This window comes from Scylla paramamosain, chromosome 2, assembly GCF_035594125.1.
Source record: "Scylla paramamosain isolate STU-SP2022 chromosome 2, ASM3559412v1, whole genome shotgun sequence".
In the NCBI taxonomy this organism is placed as follows: domain Eukaryota; kingdom Metazoa; phylum Arthropoda; class Malacostraca; order Decapoda; family Portunidae; genus Scylla; species Scylla paramamosain.
In genome coordinates, this window is record NC_087152.1 from 40,675,299 (window position 1) to 40,686,756 (window position 11,458).

The following is an 11,458-nucleotide window of genomic DNA, read 5'->3' on the forward strand; positions in this document are numbered from 1 at the left end:
TGCGCTGCTCCTTCCGCGGCTTGACGGTTGTGACTCCATCCGGCAGCTTCCTGGTGTGGCAGGTCAGGTGAAGTTAGGTTAGGTTATGCTAGGTCTGGTCAGTCCATGTTAAATTAAGTAATGCAAAGGTCACTCGCAACACTGCCCTCCTCCATGGATTGTTGTGAAGACTAATATTGGAAATGTCTCTCAGAATTTTCATGCGGTGATGGCCGTGATCGTATAGTGGTTAGTACATTGCGTTGTGGCCGCAATAACCCAGGTTCGAATCCTGGTCACGGCAACGTAAGCGCTAAACATTTTTTAGGCCAGTCAGTGGAACTTAAGACTTAGTGTTGGCCTGGCAGGTTTGAGCTCTGCGATGGTAGAATATTGTGACTTATTTAGCAGTTTATTTCTTTATCTGCCTTTTTTTTATTTATTTATTCATTTATTAATTCATTCATTCATTCATGTGTATTATCATTTTTTTTTATTTTATATGTTTATTTTATATCTAATGGAGAACACTTATTAATCAGGTTGTTCGTGCCGAGCCAACAGCTAACTTAAAAAGAGGATTAGACAAGTCTCTGGGTAGTGATGGTTGGTGGATACAGGTGCGTAGGTAAGACTGCCAGGTGAGGCCTTCGGGTTTGTCTTCTTAATTGTTTCTCTCGTGTTGCTCTCGTTTCGTGTTCCTGTGCGTCCTTCTCTCACAGCATTTCACGCGAGGCTCACATTGCACGCCGCGCATTGTGGTGGCTTAAAGCACCTTAGTATGAAGCTCTGGATGCGTGATAACCCTGACTGTCGTGAACGATTCGACATAAAGAAATTTGGAAACAACTTTGAACATTTTCTGCTCAGAGTTTTCTTCGCATTGAGAGAAAACTTGGAAAGCAGAATTACTAAAGCAGTTTGACTTCCCGAGACGAACATCTAGTTCTTTCACGAGTGTTGAATTCCTGGAAGCAGACAATTTGCAAAAGAAGCTGTAACAAAGATGTGATGCATTGACCCTGCTGACAGGATACGCCATGAAGTACGGTAAATAATTAAATAAACATGTAATTAAATTGTGTAGTGATAAAACCAAGGAAACTATTAAATTTCTCTCCTATTCTATACGGTAAGTGAATAAACGTGGCCATCGTGAACTGCAAACGCATACTTGTGAATTATCCACCTCCACCACCACCACCACCACCACCACTACTCCTAGCCCAGGATGGGACGCTTGGTGTGAAAGTTGCATTTACTACATCCAAGAATGGTACCATTTTTGTCTCGCCTGATTCAGGAGCGGCGTGCGTGGCGGTCAGTGTGGAGAGAGAGAGAGAGAGAGAGAGAGAGAGAGAGAGAGAGAGAGAGAGAGAGAGAGAGAGAGAGAGAGAGAGAGAGAGAGAGAGAGAGAGAGAGCACATGAAACAATAATTCTCTCTCTCTCTCTCTCTCTGTCTCTCTCTCTCTCTCTCTCTCTCTCTCTCTCTCTCTCTCTCTCTCTCTCTCTCTCTCTTACCCATTTAAGAGCAATATTTCAACATTGACATTTTCTCCTCTTCTACTGCACGTGCTATTAATTTCACTATTTTATTTTTCCACGTAGAGGATCAAAGGAGGGGTGAGAGGAATGAAAACTGTGATATGATATAAACGTGATGAGTGGGAGCAAGGGAGGGAAGCTTGAAGTGGTGCCTCATTTTTGTCCTGTTTATTTATTTATTTTTCTGTCACTGAATCGTATTTCAGTAAAAGTTATCGTATCTTTTCTCGCATCGATACTTTTATAATGCATGAAACACACTAATGGAAATATGCTTTTATTTTTTAATGTTTGCCTTTTATTCTGGACTATTTTTTTTTTACGTCCAAAACTAATAAATAAAATGGAAAGTAAATAGGTATAAACGTATATTTGTGATAATGTTAGAGTAATGTGTTATTGGGTTTGATTGGATATTTCATTATACTATACAAGATTGTTTGTAACCTAGCAGTTATGTGGGGATTACCAGCAGTATATACTAAGTAATGAGATCATCAACAGCGACATAGAGAACAACTATGCAGACTGAAAACTGTAACAAAACTAGCCATGAAAATAACAAAATAACAACAGGAATTAAATTAATAATAAAGATTATAACAACCGAAACAAAAACAACAACCACAACAATAACAACAACCACAACAACAGTCCTCACAACTTGTGTGTCTTAAGCAGCCGTGCATCGTTGTCTTCAGCGAGTGTCAGGTCACGCCTGTGCAGCGGAAAAACAAATGTTTTCTTCACGCAGACTTCACTGACTTATGTGTCGCGCACCGTGCTGTGCATGAAGGAGGCCTGAGTGTTGGTGCTCTGAGGGCAGAGGAGGCGTCCACTGTGGACTGAGGACATTGGGTCGAGAACACTGGGAAGGAGAGGAAAGCTCTCACGCAGCATTACTGTGGAATGGTTACCAGACTATGAAATTATGAATCGGTGCGTTTGTCATTACTGGAAGAAGATAAACATTTCCATGGTGCTTTTTCTGGTGATAAGAGGATGTGTTGCGTGTGGACTCCCTGGGTTGTGGTCACTGCAGTGCTTTAATTGATTGAAACTGAAGTGACTCGTACTATCCAAAGTATGATTTAGAATCAGTGCACCCACCAACTTGTGAATTGAAAGTCTTTCCCATCCACTAAGTCAGTGTTCAGGGAACAATCATCCCTGCAAGTTTTTTCTTCTTTTTTCATGTAAAAGGGACACTGGCCAAGGGCAACAAAAACGTTAAAAAAAAGGCCCACTAGGAATGAGCGTTACGATTGCATGATAAGGTTCCTCAGGAAGTGAATTGCTGAATAAAAGGAACTTTTAAAGGGAGAAAATTAATACATCCCTGATCATTATCCTCTAATTACGAAGGGATACTGTACAAAATTAAGCTTCCGGGCCATAACAGTATTCAATGTCACGTAAGTGCTCCCGTCGACGACGTGATGGTCACGGCCAGTAATAATAATAATAATAATAATAACTGAGTACACGCCGGAATGGCTCGCGTCACGAATAACACTAACAGTAAGAGCAGTGGATGAGCAAATACATGAACCTCAATTGCAACACAATGTACACAACAGCCATAAAGTGATGAGCTTATACACTTATACACTGATGAACTTATACACACAAGCTTTGCCAGCGACACTTTTCTTTCTCTGCCTCGCTCATTTCACCGACACGGGGAAGTTTAATCAGTAATGAACTTTCCATATTTAATGAACAAGTGCATTTTCAACAATAAGTCAGCAATATATTTTTATTACATGTGTATTATTAAAGGGATCCGAATGTTCATTGCTTCGTTTTATGTTTGCCTTTGAGGGGTCCGTAAAAACAGATAAATAAATAAATAAAAAAGATCACTAGAGTACATATTCTCATCTATTCAGCTGTTTGTCTACACATCACGAAACACAAATGAAGACGGAGCAAAAGAATCCAAACCAACTGAAGAATAAAACATGTTACAATGCGACTTGTTACCAAACCCAGTGGAAGGAATACACGTTATATACCCTGGCTTGTTTCCATTGGTGATCTGCGTGACGTGGGACGTTCAGGCGAGGTGGTGGTGCTCTTCCTGCTTTCCCTGAGGCGTTGGTGGGAGATAGAGTTGACAGGATACACGTCAGGGTGAGATGACAAGACCAGATGCAACCCTGTCCCTTCTCTCCCTCACTCTCTCCCTTACCCAGCTCTCACTACCTTCATCAGTACACCGGTGGCTCTCTCTCTCTCTCTCTCTCTCTCTCTCTCTCTCTCTCTCTCTCTCTCTCTCTCTCTCTCTCTCTCTCTCTCTCTGCTTCTTTGTATGCATTGCCGTTATCTCGTTCTTTTCATCCTTTAATTTCTCATTTTCTTGTTCACTTGCTTCTCTTTTTCTGTTCTTATTTAATTTCCTTTTCATATTTTAATCCACTACCTCATCCACTTTTCCTTTCCGCCGCCACCTTTGTTGTGATGATAGCACCGAGCGGCAGGGGGCGGTGGCAGGAGTGGAGGAAGGAGGCCGGAGGGGAAGGGAAGGGAAGGGAAAGGAAGGTGAAGCGATGAGAAAAAAAAAAACAACACAACGAAAGCTGTAGAAGTAGAAAAAAAAAGTACTACAGAAGGGAAGAAAAGGCAGGCTAGGGAACACTGCAGGAATAAGTGAGGGAGGCTGCGAGAGGATCACAGAGGAAGAACAGACGCTGGTGACCTTTTGGTGTGTAGCAAGGATGTCTGCTGCTGCTGCACCACGTGTGGGAGGCTGGAGGGAGCAGGGCAAGGCTGCTCTGCGCCCTCTCCTCTCTCTTCTTCAGACAGTTACAAGGGAGCACAATTAAGTGGGAAATAGTTAGAAGGGAACACTGTGTACTTTGCAAAAAAACAAAAAAAAAAACACGACAACACAGGTTTTCTTCAATAATGAGATTGAAATGTGACTAGCAGACAACCATTAGTGTCTCGAGGTAAAAGTTTAAAGTTGAGGTTCACTGGTTTCAGTTCCGGTGTCCATCATTGATGTTTCCCAGAACGTCAGCCAGGTGAACCCCAACCCCCACCGTGGTGCCCAGCCACAGCAGTAGCCTCCCAGCAAACAGCTGAAGCTCACGGGTCCGGGCAAGACTCGATCTGCCGACCCCGGAGTGCGAGGCCAGCGCGCTGCCACTGTGCTGCCCCGAGGCGAGGTGGGAATGTGTTTAGTAGTGAAAATCAGGTGTTGTCGCTTTAGTTCTCATGTGAAAGACGAGGAACAGTTAAATACATATAGTGATATATAATTACACAGAAACAGCCACGCAGACTCTGGGATCAGAAAAACAAAGGTGAAGAGAGACAAGGAAGGGCAAAGAAAGGACGGGGAGAGGCAGCCGAGTGAGGCAGAAGAGGAAAATTTCAAGGGTGCAGGGAAACCTGGTGGTGAGGGAGGGACGCAGGCAGGGGAGGGTGTATGGGGGTGTGGGCCAAGGGAGGCAGGAGAGGCAGGGAGGAGAGGCAGAGAGGAAAGGAGCGCGGAAAGTGAGAGAGAAAGAAAAAGAGTTGGGGAAGAGGAGTGGTGAGTGTGATTAATGGCAGGGCAGGTGTGAGGAACAGCGGTTCAGGTGTACTCGTGCACTGATTGACGACCGAGAACTGTGACTCCTCCTTTCTTTTGGCGGAGGGAAGATGCACACACACACACACACACACACACACACACACACACACACACACACACACACACACACACACACACACACACACACACACACACACACACACATTCCACTAACCCATTAATTGATTTGTTTATTTATTGTCTCCCGTCTCTTCATTCTCTCTCTCTCTCTCTCTCTCTCTCTCTCTCTCTCTCTCTCTCTCTCTCTCTCTCTCTCTCTCTCTCTCTCTCTCTCTCTCTCTCTCTCTCTCTCTCTCTCTCTCTCTCTCTCAATATAATTTGGCTACAGATATTTAATTCATTTTCTGTAATGAATGTGCTAAGCATGTGTGTGTGGGTGTGTGGGTGTGCGGGTGGGTGTGCGCGCGTGTGGTAGCGTGTCGGCCTTTGGTACAGTGGTGTAATATTCGCCATATATTCAGTCGTTCGTATAAGTATACATGAAGCATTTATTTCATGCTGATTGAAAAAATAACTGGAAAAGTTTTAATCAAAGCGGGAATCCCGCAAATTCTCGCCAGTCATTGTCGTGTTTGCTTTATTTCTTTTATGTTTGTTTTGTTTTATTTTATGTTTTATGTGTTTGTTTTATTTATAATGAATCTCTGTTTGTACGAGTATTTAAATATTTAGTAATTTATTACTTAATTTGTATATTCATGTTTTTCGTTTATTTAATTATTCGTTTATTTATTTTTTTCTTTGCCACTTCATCAATTAATTCCTACGTCTTTTTATTTGGTTTAAGTTTTTCTCTTCACGCCTCATTACTTATATTTGCTTATCTCTCCATTTGAAAAGTTGTAAGATTTCAAGATAAGGAAAGCAAAACCTAACCATTATATAATTAATCACGCAGCTCGTCACTAATATTACATGAATCAATAATCATTTGTGTGCTTTCTTACTCAGCTGTCTCCGGTTTGAAATATTACAATTTTCTAGTCTTTCTCATAATTGTGGTCCACAGTATTCCGCAAATGATCTGTGTAGCACAAACCAACACATGCTTAATTTGTAACTGAAATAATGTGCAGCTGTTTTTAATTAGCGAAGCGATTTGTAACGTGGCACAGGACTGTTTTGTTTTCATTAGCTTAATCACGAGGTAATAATATGATGTTAATTACATCTTTGATATAAACAGTGCAGGATTGTGTGAAATTATCCTCATTCTCGACGCGCTGTTTTGTAAATGTGCGAACCTTCCAGCTTAATCCTTCGATAACTGTGTAATGGTTTGTAATGATATTGTCCCCTATCCACTAAACTCTATATTTCTTATTTTGGATTTTACTGATAGATTTTTCACGTTTCCTTCTGTCTGTACTTCCTCGTTGTGGCGCCGACCACCAGTCAATCACCCCAGTTCAGAGTCCAGTCTGCACGAGTTCTCTTATATCTCAATGGAACTTTCATTACTGATAGTTTCTGATTTTATACTATTCGTTATAATATAGAGATGCATTCAATTAAATACAGGATTGGAACAGGCAGTGAACTAAACAGTAAAGCATCTGAGAGTCTTCCAGGTGACAGAAAGCCAGTCGTGAGGAAAGTGCTTACCTGTGCTACTAATGTTCTTACTGACACACACATTGAAAGAGAGAGAGAGAGAGAGAGAGAGAGAGAGAGAGAGAGAGAGAGAGAGAGAGAGAGAGAGAGAGAGAGAGAGAGTCATCATCGTAGTGAAAGATTATTTTATCATTCACTTCAGGGACTTATAAAGTTCTCCGTACACACACACACACTCTCTCTCTCTCTCTCTCTCTCTCTCTCTCTCTCTCTCTCTCTCTCTCTCTCTCTCTCTCTCTCTCTCTCTCTCTCTCATGATCCTTCCATGCACCAAATTATTCATCTGTCCAGCTTCTTTGCTTCTTCCACTTCGTTTGTTTGTTCTTTTCTTTCTTTCCCTTTCTCCATTCCATCCATTCTTTCTTGCTTTCATGCTTCCTTCCTCCCTTCTTTTCTTAGGATCATCTTTTCTCCCTTGGTTCTCTTCATGCATCGCCTCCTCTTCGTCTATCTGTCCTCTGTGCTCTCTACACCCTCATTTCATCATGACTTTACTCGCTTCTTTCCCTCTTCATACTTCCTTCTTACTTCGTCAGTCTCACAAAGGTGTTTGGCTCAATGCCCTTCAGCCACTCATTACCTCTTTGCTTCTCTCTTTCCTTCCTTTCCTCACCCCGGCTTTCATCTCCTGCCTCTCTCTTTATCCTTCCTCTTCTTTCACCTTTGGTTTCATTCATTCCTCGCCGCTCCTTTCTTCTCTGACCTCTCGCTTCATCTTCCATGTTCTCTTCGTCCTTCTCTTTCTTTTCATACATTTTGCTTCTTTTTCCGTCTTACTTTTCTTCGTCTTTTATGCTATTTTCATTCACTTTTGAGTTTACATTTTTCCTCCTCCTCCTCCTCCTCCTCCTCCTCCTCCTCCTCCTCCTCCTCCTCTTTTTCTTCTGCTACGCCTTTACAATCAAGCTGCGTACAAATAGAACATAATAGCTTTTAACCCTTTATCCTCCCTCCAGCCATCCACTGATACACACACACACACACACACACACACACACACACACACACACACACACACACACACATACCAAACTTTCCCTTTCCTTTCCCTGGATCAAAGTGATGGCACAGTGAGGCGTCGCGATGGTACTTCTGTGCAGCGCCTGGTCCCGGGGTGTGCTGGGGCGCAAACCCTGTCGCCTCTCCGCCCACTGAGAAAGACTCGCGTGACTGTGTGCGAGGGAAGTGCTCCCTTTTGGCGCAACGCAGAGGCGGTGATGCATTGGCGCCGAGACCGCAGTGTTGGGAGGCAAGCCCGAGACTGCTGGCTAGAATGAGTGATAAACAGGGAGGAGGAAAAAGAGGAGTAGAAGGAGGAGGAGGAGGAGGAGGAGGAGGAGAAAGAAGTGTTGAAAAATATATAGGAACGAGGTAAAAGAGACGGAAGAGGAGGATGGATAGAAAGAGGAGGAGGAGAAGCATATATCAGTGAAGATGAGGAGATGCATGGAGCAAGAAAAATGAGCGAATGGGCGAAGGTTTGGAGGAGACAGGCGTGTGAAGGACGAGAATTACGAAGGAGAAAAGACCTGGAGGAAGGGGTGAAAGGGAGGCAGAGGAGGAGGAAAAGAAGAGAGAGGAGGAGGAGAAGGAGAAGAAGGATTACACAGGATTAGATAAAAGAAAGAGATATTTCATTATTCTAAACTAAGTAGTATTCTAGTATTAGGGAAGGAAAGAAAGAGATATAAGGAAAAAGAAGCAAGACGTAGGAGAAGGAAGAGGAGAAAGAGGAAGACATGACGGAAAGGAGAGTTTCCTCAGCCTGCTAGAAGAGGAAATTTCCATCAACAACCCACGAGTCCTCAATAGGTAGACCACGGTGTGTGTGTGTGTGTGTGTGTGTGTGTGTGTGTGTGTGTGTGTGTGTGTGTGTGTGTGTGTGTGTGTGTGTGTGTGTTCCCGTCGCTTTAGAGTTGTACATAAGGATTATCATATAGACAAGTCTCTCTCTCTCTCTCTCTCCCCATCTTTCCCGACTCCTGCAGTCCAATCATCTGTACCATCTTCTCTCATTTTAAAATATTAATCTCTCTCTCTCTCTCTCTCTCTCTCTCTCTCTCTCTCTCTCTCTCTCTCTCTCTCTCTCTCTCTCTCTCTCTCTCTCTCTCTCTCTCTCTCTCTCTCTCTCTCTCTCTCTCTCTCTCTCTCTCTCTCTCTCTCTCTCTCTCTCTCTCTCTCTCTCTCTCTCTCTCTCTCTCTCTCTCGTGAGGAGAAACAGGATGAATAAAAAGAAAAGTAAGAAGAGTAGAATGATGAAAAGAAGGAACCTGACAAGCGCCGCCACGTGCTTTGTAGAAAACGAGAACTTGGGGATTTTATGATGAAGAATTAAATGAGAGGAAATACAACGTGTACTTTATTGGGTACTTCCAGTGTTGTGCTTCCCTTGAGAGAGGAACGTAAGTAAAAACAATCAGGTTAGACGCTAAACTTCTCACCCGAAGGTTAATGACAACTAGAATGGAAGGTTAATGACATAGAATCACATATAATACAAAAATACAAATAGTACAGAAACACCCCCATGCATAGAGTCCAAAAATTGCGCTCCGTCTTTACTTCAGGCCCGCCATTGTCTTGACGCGTCTCCCTGATGAGTACAGTGTTAGTATTAGTGCATTAGATTAATGAACACACTGAATCTTGTCTCTCTCTCTCTCTCTCTCTCTCTCTCTCTCTCTCTCTCTCTCTCTCTCTCTCTCTCTCTCTCTCTCTCTCTCTCTCTCTCTCTCTCTCTCTCTCTCTCTCTCTCTCTCCCATCTCTCAGTGTTTCTTCAAAGAATTATTGACTAACGAAGTGATGCATGAGAGGATGGAAATCAATGCAAAGAGTAGGAGGCAGAAAATGAATGAGAAGCAGAGAGAGAGAGAGAGAGAGAGAGAGAGAGAGAGAGAGAGAGAGAGAGAGAGAGAGAGAGAGAGAGAGAGAGAGATTTAGGGAAATGGGGTCATGTGAGAGTAAAGGGATACGAGGCAAGGACGACGAAGAGGAGGAGAAAAGGAAAACAGGAGAAGAGGGGGCCGGAGAAGCAAGAAGGGAAAGGGAAGGAAAGACGGTAGAGGGAGCGATAAAATGAATAGGGAAACTAGAAGCTACAATGTGTGTAGGGCATTGGACAAAATAGCGTCGATAAAGGAAATGATGATGACTGCGACTGGAGGAGGAAGGACATGGAATGGAAGAACAAAAAGATCAAAAGGACCAGAAAACTCAATACACATGCACAGAGTATTAAAGTCTTCTTAAAGTCTAGCCAGGAGAGAGTGAGCCATACCACTAGCAATAATGGTGACGACCAACACCTTCACTATTCTGCTCGTCTGTATTAGAATCTCGCGGGAGCAACATTCCTTACCGGCCCTTCCTACCCTGCTCATGATGCTTTCCACTCCCCTGGTGATGAGGTGGCGCGACGAAGCGTGAGAGGCCCAGCGGGACTGCTCCACCTCGCAGTGCAGTGCAGTGCAGTCACCGTGGCAAGCGTCGCCCTCGCCGCCAGTGTGGTATTGAGTCAGGATGCAGCGTGGATTGCCCGCCAACACCTATCACCCCGACTCGACTCTGAGTCCATCTCGCTCACTGTATTAAAAGCGTCCCTGAGTTGTGAGAGCATTTGGTGTGTGTGTGTGTGTGTGTGTGTGTGTGTGTGTGTGTGTGTGTGTGTGTGTGTGTGTGTGTGTGTGTGTGTGTGTGTGTGTGTGTGTGTGTGTGTGTGTGTGTGTGTGTGTGTGTGTGTGTGTGTGTGTGTGTGTGTGTGCGGGAAAGGCGTGGCCGGGACGAGGCATCCCGCACCCCATCTTGCCACGGAATGCGTCGCTTTCATGGCCCACATTCGAGGCTTTGTCGGAGTCTGCGGCTCGTCAGTGTGTCTTCAGGGAATTCAATATCTGCCGCTCTTCTGACCAACAGGTGAAGCAGTGAATGAAATCCCCGAGACGCGCGTGTCTTTTCTTTTTCATTGCGACTGTACATTTCCCTGAGCTCAGTTCACAGACTGTGTGTGTGTTAGTGTCATGAAAATGGACACGTAAAGTGTTGGAATAACGCAGGAAGACAAGGGAAGGTTGCCCTGTGTACATTTGTGGAATCTTGCAGCTCACGTCACCAAAGGTGGTGCAGGAGGTGGTAGCAAGTATTTGGCAGGGAAGGCTGACACAAGGCAAGGCGCAGCGTCACTTAAGGTGGTGCAGGTGGTGGTGGCAAGTGTTTGGCAGGGAAGGCTGACACGAGGCAAGGCGCAGCGTCACTTAAGGTGGTGCAGGTGGTGGTGGCAAGTGTTTGACAGGGAAGGCTAACACGAGGCAAGGCGCAGCGTCGCTTCCCTGTCAGTTGTCACTTGGCGCCACCACACATCAACTTTCAGACGCCACGTTCCTATGTACCTTCCACTCCACGGCCGCTCTCCACCGCCCAGGCTAGTACAAGTGTTTGCCAAAGGCCGCCCAGTGGCGTGGTGAGGTAAAATGACGAGCCAGTTAACGCGTGCAGTGTCTCGCTGGAGCAGCTCCATCAAGTGTTCGGGATTCTCGCTCAGCAAAGGCAGCAGCGCCAAAAAGGAAACACGGCAGTGCGAGGAAAGGAAGGAATTCCCGCCACAATTCCACTCGTGACAGGAGCAGATCACTTTTTGTAGTAACAGGACGCTACAAAGGACTCGCTCCCAGAACACCCTCAGTCTACCTTCTGAATGAACCGCGTGGGTGCGGACTGC

At 44.5% G+C, this 11,458-nt stretch overlaps 1 non-coding gene across 1 annotated transcript; it reads left to right on the forward strand.

The window, feature by feature from the left end:
* The first annotated feature begins 211 nt into the window (after positions 1-211).
* Trnah-gug (transfer RNA histidin (anticodon GUG)) lies at positions 212-283 on the forward strand. The gene has a single exon. It is a non-coding gene; the product is annotated as a tRNA-His (tRNA).
* Positions 284-11,458: the final 11,175 nt, after the last annotated feature.